Raw genomic sequence first — 17,441 nt, 5'->3', positions numbered from 1 at the left:
AGTGAAACTGAACAGAAATTGTACTTAAGCAATAAATGAATTGTTTCACGTAATGGGAAATGTTGAACAGTAGGTAATCCTTCAGTAAAAATATATAATGCTGATTTTCTAACATTTCTTATTTAAAACATTGTATCCAAGAAAAAAGGGGAAAATAAGATACTGTAAGAACAATATAAAGAAACAAATTTTAAAAAATATTCTTAGTTTCAGGAAATTCATTTCAAATGATAACAGAATGCAGAAAGTTAAGGAAATTTTATAACATGGAGGAAAAGTTTTTAAACGTTTGAATTATAATGAGTACTGTGAACAATATAACATCTTCAAAAGAAATAAGGAGTTGAAATTATCACTTCATTCATAAAAATGAATCACTGAATTTAAGCTGTAATTAGCAAAATGATTCTTTGTAGTATGGAACATTGTTGTTAGTTTTTGCTATGCTGAAAATCAACATTTAATGATGTAAATATCAAATGATTTGTACATTTAAAAAAATCCTGCCTCATTTATTTAGAACATGGTTGAAATTTCTAATCCTTTCTAACAAGTCATTTTACGTTTCAATTATTGTGAAAGTAATGGTGGAAAAATGTATTTATTTAAAACAAAATACTTATGGTCTAAATCTATGCAGTTCAACTATTCCATCTATCTCTGGAAGTGGCTCCTCAGGAAACGGAGGTTGGCTGTCACTGTGGGCACCAAGGTGGAAGGGAAAATGGACGTTAAATGTGTGGAACCAAAGTAAATGGGGGGTAAGAGAGGAGTTTCTTGAGAGTACACAAGGATGAATATAAAACATGTAATATTACACCATAACATATAGAAGATGACAGACTGATAATGTGAACCATAATGTAAAATATAGGATAACTAAAAATGTAAAGAACTGTGTATCCTAAAGTATGCACCATAATGTAAGCACAGATGTTACCTTGTTAGAAAGCTAATGTCTCAGACTCTGTACATCACTTTAAGTAAATATGATATGAATAGGGCGTAAGAGTATCACTGTGGAAGGGAAAAGGTTTTCTGGTGGATGTGTGGGAGTGCTGTATATTATATATATATACATTGCTGTGGTCTAGGACTCCTGTGAAGAAAAGCTGAATAATTAGGGGGGGAAAAAAAAAAAAAAAAAAGAAAAAGATAGGATGTGGAATTTTTTCAAGTCAACATTCTTTATCTAAGTTCTTTATCTAACTTTATCCAAGTTCTTTATCTATCCTTTAAACCCATCGCTATATGCCATTCCCTAGTAAGGGACCATGACATTATATTGGGCTTCAAATTTCGGGGAGTTCTGGATCACAGAGTGTTTCAACAATGGCAATGGAGGGATACTGGTATGGGATACCAATGACAGGTGATATATGGCTGACAGGGAGCTGTACAGAACATATGTCCAGGGTGCATGGTAATGTTTGGATATACTCATAGTGGCAACAATTAAAAACCACAGCAGGGGGGGTACTGGGTTCCTGGCCAGTGGTGCTCTGTCGTGGTCCCTAGGGGAGCAGCAACAGTCTCCCAGGTACAGTGGCGGGGACCGGGAGGGAGTGAGGGTTCAACAGTGAGCCCCTGATGCTAATGACTATGCTTGTGAGCTGATAAACCTAAAATAAGAACAAGGCCTAGAGCAACATTGTGCCTGGGAATTTCCTCCTGTCAGCCTTCATGTTACTCAAATGTGGCCAGTCTCGAAGCCAAACTCAGCATGTAAATGCAATGCCTTCCCCCCAGCGTGGGACATGACACCCGGGGATGAGCCTCCCTGGCAACGAGGGACCACTATCAACTACCAACTGATGATGCAACTGGAAAATGACCTTATACGGAAGGTTCAATGCGGATCAGCAGAATAGCCACGTCTACATAAAATACCATGACTTTAAAATGCTGTTTGACCTAAAGTAAGGGGGAAATGGAAAGGAGAAATGAGTTTATATGGCTACGAGTTTCTAAAAAAGAGTCTGGAGGCTGGCAGAAGGATTGCCCTCATGCACAACTGAGCAGAGTCAGAGAGACAGATAAAGCAGATACAACCCACAGATATTGGTTCCTTTGAGGGCTAAAGAGACCCATGGGAGTTATGGTCATGGCTGATGGGGTTAACTACCAGGGAAGATGGCCCCTCTTTGGAAATGGTGTTTATGTGTGATGAATCTGGACTCAGATGGGATCTCCCTTCATAAGACTTTCATGCTAATGTGCTGGAGGTGCAGTTAATGTTTAAGATATATTTAGGGGATTTGAATCTGTGGACTGACAATGTGATAGCCAGGTCCTGAGCCTCAACAAACTCCAGCACCTACAATCTGATCTATTGGACTTACCACACTCAGCTAAGATGGAGTTGAAGAAGGACAACCACCACACCATGGAGCCTAGAGTGATTACAACTGAAAGTGGGAGGATTGCATCCAGCATCCATGTGGAATCTGAGCCTCCTCTTGACATAGAGGTGCAATGGACACAACCAATCCAATGTCCACATAGAAGAGGTGGCATTGGATTGGGAAAAGTGGACATGGTGGACGATGGGTATGGGGAGGGGCAGGAAGAGATGGGAGGTGGGGGCGTCTTTGGGACATGGAGCTGCCCTGGATGGTGCTTCAGAGGTAATCACCGGACATTGTAGATCCTCACAGGGCCCACTGGATGGAATGGAGGAGAGTATGGGCCATGATGTGAACCATTGTCTATGGGGTGCAGAGGTGCCCAGAGATGTACTTACCGAATCCAATGGATGTGTCATGATGATGGAAACGAGTGTTGTTGGGGGGGGGAGAGAGGGGGGGTGGGGGGGTGGGGTTGAATGGGACCTCACATATATATTTTTAATGTAATATTATTACAAAGTCAATAAAAAAAAATGATAGGTTTGCTTAAACAAAAAATAAATAAATAAATAAATCTATGCAGTTCAATAAAATGTAAGCAGTGTTTTTTTTAGAAGAACATTACAACTATCTATATTAAAGAAAACTTAGTGTTTAATTCTACAAAGCGAAGTACATTAACATACATACTAAAAAGACATTAAGCACAATCGCTTTGATAAAGCAAAATATGCTGTAGGTTCTACTGTGCTTTGAAGGTTAGGTGACCTGATAATACAAGGGTTTCCCTGGGCTTCACTTGGAGTAGTTGGGGCAAAAGATTACCTGAGGTAATCTGGATTTTACCATCTCTCTGAGACAACTTTTGCCTGTTCTGCTCATTTTCAAGTCGCAGCACATTGAGCTTCCTCTCTGTAGCTACAAGGCAACTTTCATGTGTTTTTCTATCATAGTAAAGAATTCAACTTTTATACTATGTAACAATGCTCTCTAGTTTATTTGCCAGGTGTCCTGTCATCCTTCTCCATGTGTCAATATTTTGTGTGTTGATGTATCCATGTGCCTTGGTAATAATTTTCTCTATATCCAAGTGGTCAGTTCCCTGCTTGATTGATTCATGCTGAAGTTGCAGGAGGTGCTGTTGATGTACTTCTGAAGAATTTGCAGTTTCTGGTGAAACTTCAGAATCTACTTTTCTAGGTGTTTATTTTTCCTGCTATAGAGATGCTAGCTCATTTTGCAGATGTTTATTTTGATACCTAAGTTCTTCATTGACTTGACTTAACTTACAAAACTTTATATGACTATATCACTTGCTTTTTACTTTTCTAGTCTGTTTAAATTAAATTTGAGGTTACAGATTAGATAAGATTTGGTATATCCACATCTACTTTATGAGACTGGTCTACTTTCACAGTTTCACCCTTTTCCTCTAATTTCAAGTTTATAACATTCATGTCATCTTTACAGACAGCAGACTCATTTATCATCTTCAAAACTTTATTCAGCCAGAGAGGGTTTATCATTGATCTTGTGCTCCATCTGCATTGTGGAATTTTCAACATTTTTCCCTGTTTCTTCCATTCCTGAATGCTTTCTTCTATTTAGCCTTGTCTAAGATAAGCACATTATCCAAATATTAAGTCTTTCTTCCTGGCATTTTCTCCATTCTCCTGAGATAACTTTAAAATATTGTTGTCCTCAGGTTTGCTGGAGTGGAGGGATTTGGACGCTTCATTGAGTGACTGTGTGTGTCCTCGAGGATGAGCCACCATCACTGTTGAATGAAAATTTAGTGAACTCACATTCTTTGCCCAGAATGTCTCCTACATTTTCCAGTAAAAAGTGGAACCTGTTCTCATCATAATTAAGTACATCCAAGGAGAAAGTTTGTAACTCTGGAGCACTGGACTCCCTGGAGATGACTTTAGATAGCTACACGATTTAGTTACCGGTCCAATCCTCTCACTGACTTCATGATAGTCCTCAAGCTGAGCAGAATTGTACTTGGCTAGCTCTTTCTCCTTCAAACTATGCTGCAAGAATTTACTATGAGAGCAATCCAAGTAGCACAAGCAATTTTTCATTAAAAATTCCAACAGACTTTTGCATTGCCTCTGGAACTCAGAAAAGACAATCAGAACACTGGGCAGTTGCTTTAGAATTAGCACCAAAGGCATTTTTATGGCTATCAGTAGGATTTCCATAGCTCCATAGAACCCACTGCTCTGCATCTGGCTAGTAGCTTCTGATCTACTTTTAAGGGATTGAAACACTCTGGGTGTTCTAACACGAAGAAAAACAAGTGGTAACTAAGAAAGACAATCTGTTTTACTGGTGGGGGGAAGATAGTCTGACAGTTTTATGAACAAATGCTCCCTGGCTTTATTCTGGTTACTATACAAACAGCTTTTGTATTTTCAGGAGTGAAATGAAAAGTTTTATTTTAGCAAGAACAGAGGATTCCATTAGATGAGATAAGCCCACATGGCCCAACATTAAACTTAAACACCCATTCTGTGCCATGCCATCACAATTCACCTCACATGGACATTCAGGGTGTAATATGGGATATAACGTGGGGCATTCTACAATGGAGCACTCATGTACTCTTGTCCTAAGATGTGGCTATATATTCTAAGTTGTAACATTTTTTCTGCAGCATCCATCTCTAATTTTGACTTCAGGGCATGCAGTATCTCTTTACTTGGGGATATTCATATGTGATTTGCTGTTGATTTTTGTTTTCTGTATGTTTGGTTTTTCTTCTTTTAGACCATGTGAAATCATCATCCTATATCAATTGTAATAACAGGAGAAATCAGTTAGAATTGGGAATACCTCCACTTTTCATGTATTTCCATGGGACCAATTTGTCTACATTCAACCCACACCTCCAATTAGGGAAGATTGTTCTTCAGTTGTGAACAAATGTCCCAGAATCCTTCTATTAAAGCCCTACCATTTTCAGCACACGACTGCATTTCTTCCAAAGTTAACTGGTGAAAGTCTTCAGAACGAATGTCAGCCTCAGAAGTGATCCTCATTTCAAATGATGAGTCTCTTATTTCTCCTGCATTAAACAATTTGCACTCTCCTCACACACTAGAAAAAATTTTGTCCTAGTACATATGTAAGAGTAAGGAAATTATTCATGAATTTGGATTTTTGGGAGGTAGTGATGGTGTACACAAGACATATGGAAAGCAGGTTGGGTATTACATCATGACCCTTCCTCCAGCAGACATGCTCTGGTCACAACCCCATATATTATGGACGTGAATGCATTTGCAATAGGAGCTTTAAAGATGTCTTTGACTAAGGAGTGCCCCCACTGAATGAGGGTGGGCCTATTCTAAGGTGGCTGAAGTCCTTTTTTTCTATTTTTTTATTTATTTCTCCGCCCCCCGCCCCCGGCAATTGTCTGCTCTTTGTGTCCATTCACTGTGTGTTCTTCTGTAACCACTGCTATCCTTATCAGCAGCACTGGGAATCTGTGTTTCTTTTCTTTGCATCATCTTGATGCCTCAGCTCTCCGTGTGTGCGGCACCATTCCTGGGCAGGCTGCACTTCCTTCCACGCTGGGCGGCTCTCCTTACGGGGTGCATCCCTTGGGCGTGGGGCACTACAGCATGGGCCAGGTCCACATGGGTCAAGGAGGCTCCTTTAAGCAAAGAGAAGCCATGGGGTGCAGCCAGAAGCGAGAGGTCAAAAGAACTGGAGGAGAAAGGAAAGAAACCACCATGTGTATTGCCATTTGACAGAACAAACAAGGACCCTGGGTCTCTCTGAACCAGCTCCCAAACACCACAGTCTTCAGGGAGAAAGCATTGCCTTGCTGATGCCTCAGTTTTGGACCTCTAGCTTCAAATCTGTGAGGCAGTATAATATTCCCATTGTTTAAACCAATCCATTGTATGATGTTTGTTTAACAGTCAGGAAACTAACATACAGGCCTAAGATTATAACGATGAAATATAGTACTGCAAAATATTTATAAACATGAAAACACTCTCTTCCTATTTATCTCTCTCTTTATTATATACATATACACACAGAAACACACACATTTCTTAACAATTATTCATAGAATGAAATAGAATATATTTTCAATGAGTGTGGTCGGGTGATGTTTCTCTAAAGTCTAATAATGAAAGAAGAATTTAATGAAAGCAGGATGAAAGCACCAAAGATTTAGTGTATGCCTTTAGTTTCAGCTGGTAAATCCATTATTATTTTTCTCATAAAAAAAATAAACCTCAATTTTTCTGTCTAAATTATATTAATAATCAATTGTATTAAAATGTATTAATAAACCATACAATCCATCTAGAGTATATGATCAGCAGTATTTGTTATATTCACAGATAATCCATTCATCGCTTCATTCAATATTAGAGATTTTTATTACTCAAAGCAAATATACAAGCAAAGAAAATACCTACTCCTTCATAGTCACTTCTCAATCTCTGTTTCCCCTTCCACACTTACTTCCTAATATATTTGCAACTTTATGTTTTCTTTGTGTTTACATTTTGTATAGATGGAGTCAAACAATATGTACTACTTTTTGTCTCGTTCCTTCCACTTAATATACTTCTTTTTTTAACAATTTATGGAAGGTTATTACTATATTACTCTACATTACTGTGTATTTTTAAAATTAATTTATTGAAATATATCACCACACACAAATATAGATAAACAATAAGTGTATAGTAATAGTTGTGAACTTACAAAACAAACATGTGTAACATCATAAAGGACTCCCATAAGTCACCCTACCACCAACACCTTACATTGTTAAACCTTTTTAACTAATGATTTAAGAGCATTGTCTACATATTACTACTAACCAAAGTATTTTCCCCAACCCTCCCTTAATTATTATCTTTATGTCATTTATATATGAACATACATAAACAATTAAATGTATAGTAAAAGTTGTGAACTTACAAAGCAAACATGCATAGAATCATACAGGCGTCCTGTACATCAACCCTCCATCAACAGCTTGCATTGTCTGAGATGTTTGTTACAAATTACAAAAGAATATTATCAAAATCTTACTACTAATTATAGTCCTTATCTTATATTTGGTGTGTTTTCCCCCCAACACACCTTATTATTATTTTTTAAATATATATTTTTATGACAGAATTTGTAAACTTACAAAAGAGTAATGCACATATGCAGAATTCCAAGCAACACCCCTCTACCAACACATCACACTGTGATGGAACAATGTTACAGATAAGATCATCTGATTGTTGCCATGTCCATAGTATACATTTGGCTAACATTTTCCATACTGCCCCATTAAAAACACAGTACACCTTTGGCATAGATGCAAGAATATTATATTATTACTGCTAACCATAGTCCATAGGTCATCCCAGTTGTATTTTTCTCATGTGTTCCCAACACCCTGCAGTAGTGATATACATTTGCTCTAACTCACAAAGGGCACTCTTGCATCTGTACCATCAATCAAAAGTCTCATCCACCTTTTGGTTTATTGTGCTCTTCAGTTCCTAGATAATTCTCTAGCATTCTGTCAATTGGCATTTACGTCCCTAGACTACCATTTTCAGCTGCATCCCTATTCATAAACTGGCTATTACTATTTTTACCATCCATTCCATACATTTCCACACTTTTACAGTAAAGCTAATTAAAACTTCTACTTACATTAAACATCAGTAGTCCATCTAAGTCCTTCTCTTATCTCCATTAGGAATCCACCACCTACTATCAGGTCTTGAAGCTATTTTCCTACAATTTCTTCTAGAAGTTTCATCGTTCTTGCTTTTAGTTTTAGTTTTTTGAACCATTTTGAGTTAATTTTTGTAGAAGGTGTGAGATATAGGTCCTCTTTCCTTCTTTTGGCTATAGACATCCAGTTCTTTCAGTACCATTTTGCTGAATGGACAGTTCTGCCCGAGCTGTGCAGGTTTGGCAGGCTAGTCAAAAATCACTTGACCATACATGTGAGGGTCTCTTTTGAGCCATCAGTTTGGTTCCATTGGTCTATGTATCTGTCTTTATACCAGTACCATTCTGTTTTTACCACTATACCTTGGTAGTATGATTTAAAGTCTGGAGATGATGGATTGCTTTTCCTTTTATGATGTTTCTGGCTATTCAGGACCCCTTACTCTTTGAAATAAATTTGCTAATTGTGTTTTCAATTTTCTTTTTGTGCTGGTGGAATCAGGGTTGCATTGAATCCATATATCAATTTGAGTAGAATTGACATCTTAATGATATTTAGTCTTCCAATCCATGAGGATGGAATGTTCTTCCAGTTATGTAGATTTTTTTTATTTCTTTTAACATTGGGTTGCAGTTTTCTGAATACAGGTGCTTTACATCGTTGGTTAAGTTTATTCCTGACAACTTGAGTTTTATCTTTCATAGTTTATTTTCATTACTTTTTTGACAATTTTAGTTACTTTTTTTGATATAATCTTCACTTCTATACTCTCTTCCAGGCCTCTCTTTCCTGTCTTTTCTTTTCAAGCTCTAGCACACACTTTAATATTTCCTGAAAATCTGGTGTCTTGCTTAGAAATTCTCTCAGTTTCTGTTTATCTGCAAATATTCTAATCTCGCCCTCATTTTTGAAAGACAGTCTTGCTGGATATAAAATCCTTGGCTTGAAGTTTTTCTCTTGTCGTATCTTAAATATATCAGACCACTGTCTTCTAGTCTTCATAGTTTCTGGTGAGAAATCAGCACTTAATCTTATTGGGTATCCCTATATGTTATGCAGTGCTTTTGCTGTTCTCAGAATTGTCTCTGTCTTTGGCATTTGACATTCTGATTAGTATGTGTCTCAGAATTGGTCTATTCAGATTCTTTCAGATGGGAGTATGTTGTGCTTCTTGGACATGGATATCTGTGTCCTTCAATAGGGTTGGGAAATTTTCTAATATTAGTTCTTTAAATATATTGTGGCTTGGTCGGCAATTTCCCAGAGAGGCTGGTGCAGGTCCCTGCAGCGTCCTCCCTGCTGGAGGTAGCACTGCGTCTTAGGCTAGACCTGCTATCTGGCCTGGATAGAAAGAACCAGCACTGTGGTTTTCAGTCTGTCCCGCTTCTTGTGCCAAGCGTGGAGTTAAGATGGCAGCTCCCAGCCTCTTTCTGTCTTGGACAGGTTCAAACTTTAGCTCTCAGTATTATACTTTAGCCCATTGAATTTACTCATTAGTAGCTGAAGTTGGTGGCCAACTGCCTCTTCCTCCCCCATTTTTGGGAAGTGGAGCTTTCAATTCCAGCCACAGAACAACTCTCAAGGTGGCTTGTGTCTCTGGTGGAGGACAAGCACCAGTCTCTGGAGTGTGGAGCACTCTACTTACGAGTCTTCTCTGCAAAAGGGGGGCCTCCTTCTTCCATTCCTTCAAGGATGTTGCAGAATGCCCTTCTGGCCTCCTGAAGCCTCCAAACAGGTGCTGCAGCTAGCTCCAGAGAGCTCTGGGTGTTTACTAACTGCCTTGTAGCAGGAGCTGACTCTAGGAGCTCCTTACTTTGCCAGCATCTTGCTGTCTTCCATTACTGTGCAGTTTTGAAGTCTCCAGGAAGAAAGTAATGATTACAATAAGAACCAAGCAAAATAAGCTCTTTGTGAATTGATCAACCAGCCATATCTCTAAAATACTTTCAAATTTTCTGCCTTTCCTGATGAAAAATTCAAGCTACCCACATTCCATCACATGCCTGAAAATTTGATTTAACAGAGAGAACGTTCTATTTTTATTCCACTGTTGTACTTATGAACCCACAGACAATATGTGAATGGGTAGAAAAGGCCAAGAGCCAATAAAATTTTATTCAAAAAACCAGATGGCAGCCATATGTACCCTGCCAGCTTAAAGATTTCTGAAACATTGCATTTAAAATCATCTACCTGCCTTCAGTGTATTGGTCTTTTTCCTTAATTTTAATCATTTTATCTTATTTTTATTTTTATTGATACTCATTTCAAATTTCTATTTCAGATATTCTGCATCATCTAAGCTAAAAATAATAGAATAAAAAGATAATATATGTACAACTGAATTGAAAAGATGTGTTTTAGAGGAGGAAGATTGATTTTGTTCAGAAGTTTGTAAACCATTGTTAGATGAAGAATAATCTATTCAAAGAATAGTTTGTGGATTGCTTTGATTTAAAGATGAAATGGGAAATCGGAAGTTTCACACAGCGGTTCTACAGAAGGCAGTTTTAGTACTTCCTCTAAAGAGAAAATCATAAGACCTCAGAGGTGGAGTAGGTGACGTAAATGAGGGATTTTATTAGGGTACAATGTAACTCAAAGTTGTAGGAATTAGATAATCAAGAGTGCATCGATCAATTAAAGGGAGAAGTTGCTGTCCCATCAAGTGGTTGCATAGAGGGATTTCTGCCTATTTTGCCAGATGCTCTTTTTTTACAAGAGCACCAAAACTGCTGTTTTCTTTTTTCTCTAAATTGTTTTTCAATATACTAAATTATAAAGTTGGCAGCAAATTCAAACAATTTTAACTTCAAACCAACATTGATCAGCTGAAAGTAACAACCACATGATGTAGCTGTCAATTGGCAACATCTACTCATGAAGTTTATAGATGAGGGAATTGGAGATCAGAAACCTTCATGACTTCAGGAAAGCCGGCATATGCTCTCTGTCCCAGTTTCCAAAAGCACTTTCCCTAACAAAAGAACTTATTTGAGAAATGCACCAATTAAGAGCTGAGACTGTGATTAGGCAGGCTTGTTCTAGAGTCCCAAAACTGGACTCTAATGAGTCTCTGCTTCCTCATTGGTAACATATTGATAACATAAATGCCCTTGTTTTGAGGATGAAATAGGTAATTAATGGAAATAACAGTCCAGGCTTGGCTCACAGTAACCACTCAATGAATGGAGCTATTTTTAAATTACACATAGGAATGAGTTAATGAGAAAAGGGAAAATACAAACCTAATCAACTTCATTGGCTAAGTGTTACTATGCCCATATAGGCTTTTCTTTTTCTTGAGTCTAAAGAATATATTATTCAAAAACTTATTACACAAATCAGAATGTGCTGAAGTGTGTTATTTTGCAATTAGAGAATCATACAAAAATAACCTAAGTTTATGTGGAACTTTCCAAGGAGACCTAGAGCTCTCCACATAATTTTCCCTGAAATTTCATGTGTACCAAAGTCATACCTAGGAGGTTCTCTGGGGGGTGACATTGGGACATTAAATATCTTTGTGCCACCACTAAGGTTTTAACACTTCCTTAATCTGTAAGTGGAAAGCACTAAGTTCAAAATGAAACAAAATGGAATATGATACAGTACTACAATATGTAAAATGGGCTTGAGGAAGCATGGGGCTTTTTATAAATGATTTCATGTGAACAGCTAATCCAAAGATAAACTTTAAAAAAAAAATGAAATCCATGAATTGACCTCTTTCTTCCCTTCTAACCACTAAAAAACATTCCCAGTTTTGCTTAAAGATACTATTACTATTACTGATTTTATGAATTATAATAATTTCTATTAGTGAATATTGCTTATATTAACCGCTATTAATTAATATTGATTGATTGTCTTACCATATTACTTTAATTTTATATTTGGAAATTTAACTTCAAGTAAATTAAAAAAAACAATGGATGATTATTCTTTTTGTAGCTTTTTGCATAAATATATTCTGAACTGGACTTTGTGTTTTTATCACTCTTTTAATATTCTATGATAGTAAATAATAGAGCAAAAATATCTTCAGTACCATTGGCATCTCTTATTAGGTCTTTATCTAGATTATCTCTGGTCAGTTTCTCATTATTCTGATTTTTTAATTAATGGTTTTTTAACTCCTCTCCTTGTCCCACTTTCTTCCTACATTGAACACATACTATTTGCCAGGCCCACCCCTTCTCAGTGTCTCAATGTCTACCTTTTAGAGTTACCCATGATCTAAAAATGTACACCTCTAGGCTTGACATTTTTTACTGTTTCATACTTACATAATCAATATCTGCATCCAACCTAGCATCAACAAAATTCAAAATATCCACAAACTACACTCAGTTTTCTATGATCTGGGCTGTGTCTTTACTCCTCAGCCTCTCCTTCTTACACTTCCTGCTTCATATTTATACATCCCATAATTACCTTCAGGATTACCCAAGTAGGTCCAAAGACTCCAAGATAACACTTATAAATCATTCCCTATCCACAGTTGACTGTAATCATTGTAATTAGGCTTTCATTTCTCTTGAGTAAATAGGAATGTAATGACTAATTCATATGGGAATCACATGTTTTACATTTTATGAAATTGAGAAACAATTTTCCAATGTCAGTATAACATCATGCACTCTCAGCAGCAGTGTAATACTCATCTGATTGCTCAATAAACCCAGCACACTGGCTAAGCTCAAGCTTTTAAAATTTTATACACAAAACGGTTTTATCTCATTGTGGGTAAAGGTGCATTTTCCTAATGACAAATAATACTGGCCACATTTTCATGTGCAACTCGCCGATAATATAATTCTTTTATTTAAATAGGAAAATATATCTGTCAATAACTATGTTAGAGATTCTTAGTTCTTACAATTAATATAACTTATCTTTTGAGCCCATTATTTTGCATATTTTTAATGTGCAAATACGATGTGTTTCTTTTAGAATGCCAAGTTCAGTGTAGAAAATTTTAAAATCTTACAATGATGAATACATTCAAGAAATGCATTTACAATCTTATACTCGGGAATGAATGAAAACATATACTAGAATAAAATTACAGGGGTGTTTTGGACTCCCCAAAGGGGAGCGTGGTGCTTAGCCTTACACATATTAACGAATACCTGAGAGCTTGTTTGGAGGTTCAGGCAGGGGATCACAGCTACTCGTATACCTTGAGGAAGAACGGTCCTATGCTACAGGTGAAGGTGCTCCTTTTCCATCCAGGGAGCAGCTTCAGGAGAGATGCACATGGACTGGTGGGGGAGGAAGACGACACCAGTCTAGCCAGCCAGATCAGCCGAATCAACACTGGTTGATTACCCGGGTGACAGATTTAGCAGCTAGATCACCCACACATTCGTTCCTGAATTGTATAAAAGTTATTCAACATGCATGGATTCTTTTCCCATTTTATATTATGACAAAGAGAAGAAACCATTTGAATTTAGGATTGGTAGAAATGTTTTTTTCTTTCTATTTTTAAGTGATGCTCATACAGAAGACTTGAAGGAGGCACTGTCTCATAACATATTAATTGATACTCATTTTTTGCTCTTGCTGAATTTTACATAACATTAATTACTAAGATAATGTTTCCAGAATACGGTATAATTCTTATGAATATTTCATTTTTATTTCAATGGGCCAGCTAGACTCAAATATGAGAAGGATGGTATTTTAATTTGATTATCATACATTTATTTAAACCATACTTGAAGGATGACATGACCAGGGGGAATACAAGGAAATATTAAAGAACATTTCTATAAGACATGAGGTGCAAGATGAAATATGTAAGATTTACCTCAATATGTAAATTAGTTTACCTCAATAAGTGTTAATTTGTGTATCAGGGCCCTTGTGCTGCTTTAAAAACTGATTCACCTAGTGCAATTCAAGCTAAGACATGCTTTGACCCACTCCCCACACTGAAGTGTTTCTGGGTATGATCCTAGCAATTGAAGAGTTCTATGCTTATTTCCCTGGCAAGGAATCTTATTACTGTTGTCTGGAAGCTTGATTCTGTACATAGAAAGCACAGAAATCTCCCTTCCCTAGGAGCATTTCCTTCATTTGTGATTTGTCATAAAATGTGAGTGAGCACCAAGGGAAGGGGGCGTCAGCAAATATATTCCTCACATGCCAGAGTTTCAATGAAAGAATCTAGGAGCAATCAATCAGAACTGGCAAGGCCTTCCTATTTCATGGGTTTCCAGTGGAGCAAGTGTGTCACAGTTCAACTCAAGCATCCTACATGAGGGAAATTCTCTGCCAGTTGTGAGTCAGTGACCCAGTATCCTTCCATGCTGTGGACATGACATTTTTGACCACGACTGCATCTTTCCCAAGGTAGCCCCGAGGATGGACTTCAAACCATCCATTCTTCTTCAGAAGTGGGATTACTTCTTCAGAAGTGTGTCATAGTTTTTTTCTGGTAGTCTCAGTCCCCAAATTTACTTGTTCATCATCTGAGATATGTGTTTAGGAGCTCCATAAGAGACTTTACCTGAGGGGTAAGAGTAACATCAGTAGAACCTGGCCTGAAGTTCTGTGTAAGCCAGGTCCAGGACATAGGTTTGCCTGTAGATGAGCAGTATGAAATTTGGATTTGGCATAGTACAGGAAGCAGCCAGCCAGAATAATAATTATATATATATTTCTTTGTTGTATTATTCATTTTTAGTTTGAAAAGGAAATTGCTACTGAAGAGTTCAATACCCTTTTTAAACATGCAGGGGAAACCCCAATACTTTTTTTGTGACCTAAAGCTTCTTTGAAGATAAAGCAAAAATTAGGACACTGGGGGAGCATACAAAAGAATTTGCCACTGTACATAAAAGATAACAAGTCATATGATGATTACAGGCTCATTAAAAATGTTAATTTTAACTTTTTGTATTTTAATTATTATTATGTTTATTTTTTGGCTTTGTTTTTGGGTAGGTTTTGGGTCACAGAAGTGTCACATCTGCGGCAGGGGAGGGTCACTGGTATGGTGTGTCAGTGTTGGGGAGATGTCTGGGGAGGGGTGCACCTGGGACATGCCTCTATGGCAAATGGTCACACAGAGTTGTCTCTTTGGGTTGAGACCCACACAATAATTGAAGTCCTGCTACATTCTCTAATAGAGCAGCAAGAATCCTCCGAGTATATGAGCAGAGCCCCATGAAGGACAGACCATTACACCAGGTACTTGATATTGATGGTTGTACATATGACCCTCTTGTGAAATCGAAACTTAGCCTAGTATTATATATTGCCTAACAGTTACCTCCTGAAAGCCTCCTTGTTACACAAATGGGGCCCCTCTAAGCCAAAGTCAGCATATAAACTCACTACCATCCCTCTGACATGGGACATGACTCCTGGAGATGAGCCACCATGGCACCAAAGGATTATTATCAAGCACCAACTAGCAATGCATCTGGAAAAAGATGTTGCCAAAAGGGAAAATGCTAAATACAAATGAGTTCTGATGGCTAAGAGATTTCAAAGTGAGTTGGGAGTTCATTCCAGAGGTTACAATTATTCAATATCAGCATAATCTCATCGACTGCCACAGTAAATAGTGTCTTAAATAGCAGGATTCCTGAAGGCTCTAGAGGCATCTAGACACCACAGGCAGGACAGACAATCTCAGGACTTTGTCACTCTGTCAATGGTCCTTACTTTGGAATATATGCTCCACAATAAAACTGAGTTAGATTCATTATTATTTCCCTATACATGTCTCTTCTGCTCCTTTTAATTGAACCTATAATTACACTATACTCATTAAATTTATATTCCAGACAAATTATCAATAATAATCATTTACTAAATCAATAATATTTCTTGAGAATACCAGGACTCTAAGATTTTATCCCTTCTCAAATATGAAGTTGATAAACTTTTAGAACTACAAATTATGTCATGAGTTAAAATTCCCTTCATTTGTAAATAATTATGTTCTGTAATATCATAAGAACAATATTAAAATTACAGAAACAGCAGGAACAATACAACTTTTACCCATTCTTTTATCTACACTTAACACTTAGAACTGTTTGGCAAAATGATACATGAAAAGACATTAATTAAATCAGATTACACTGTAATTTCTGGTTCGTACCTTAACTTTCCCATATATTTTACTAAGATACCTAATCAAGAATTATTACCTTTTCTTAGTTTACAGTTAGAACTTAAATGGGTCATATTATTTCACTATGTAATAGAATTATTGTTTGTATCTTAAAAATTTAGCTCATAATATATAAATGAATTATTCTCAGAGGAAAAAAAAGGTGTGGTCTCAGAAAATTATGAACAAAATTATTCAGAAAATAGTAGGGGAGTAGATGTAGCTCAAGGGGTTGAATGCCTGCTTCCCACATATGAAATCTTGGGTTCCACCCCAAGTGCCTCCTAAAGCAAAAAACAAAAACATACAAATGAAAAAATCAACTCTCATTGGGGAGCAGATGTAGCTCAGTGGTTGAGTGCCTGCTTCCCATGTATGAGGTCCTGGGTTCCACCCCTGATACCACCTTAAAAAAAGTAAGAAAGAAATAGATTTGTCTATGTATACTTGTCTATGTGCATTTGTTTGTGTGCATCTGCCAGGTCAACCCCTGAAAATACTTTTAAAACCAGAGTGTGTTAATTTATAGTCAAGTTTCCCGATAATTATATCATCTATTTTGAAATTTTTTCTGAATTATTACTTATTCTCCCACCCTATCGTTCTTCTATGCTCTGTAACACTTTTGTTAATTATGTTAGTATATGTGCACAATCCCTCATTCATTTCAGAATATCCCTTTGGCCAACAACCCCCTTGCAGAGCCTATTAGTTCAGAAAATCATTTTAATGACTGCTCAACATTTAAGTAGAAGTCATATATTTAATCATTTAGTCTACGTAGAGTAATTTAATGAAAGAGATATTATAGTGGTGGAGATTTTGGAATGTTTCAAGTAACTCTAAAAACTTAAAAAGTAAAAAATGAAAACACAGATAAAATAGGAGTAGAAATCATTACCACTATTAACATGTTTAGTTTTATCATTCAAAATTTATTTGATACAAAAGCAAGCATTCTTAGAAAACTAAAATGGCATTATACTGTACTGCTGCATTTTATTCTTAGTTTCAATAAATCGTAAATATTTACTGATATTAATGAATGCTTTGTTACATTTTAATGGTGTTTAAAGACTATTGTAATCTTAGCATAATCACAAGTAATGCATCAATCACCTCTTATTGGATATTTGGTTTTGCTTTTTACTTTTCATATTGTTTTAGTCTGCTAAGCTGCCAGGATGCAATATACCAGAATTGGGTTGGCTTTTATAATGGGATTTACTAACTTATAAAT

This window comes from Dasypus novemcinctus, chromosome 5 (assembly GCF_030445035.2).
Source record: "Dasypus novemcinctus isolate mDasNov1 chromosome 5, mDasNov1.1.hap2, whole genome shotgun sequence".
Taxonomy (NCBI): Eukaryota; Metazoa; Chordata; class Mammalia; order Cingulata; family Dasypodidae; genus Dasypus; species Dasypus novemcinctus.
The sequence above is the reverse complement of the archived record's forward strand: the minus strand, read 5'-3'. Positions refer to the sequence as shown.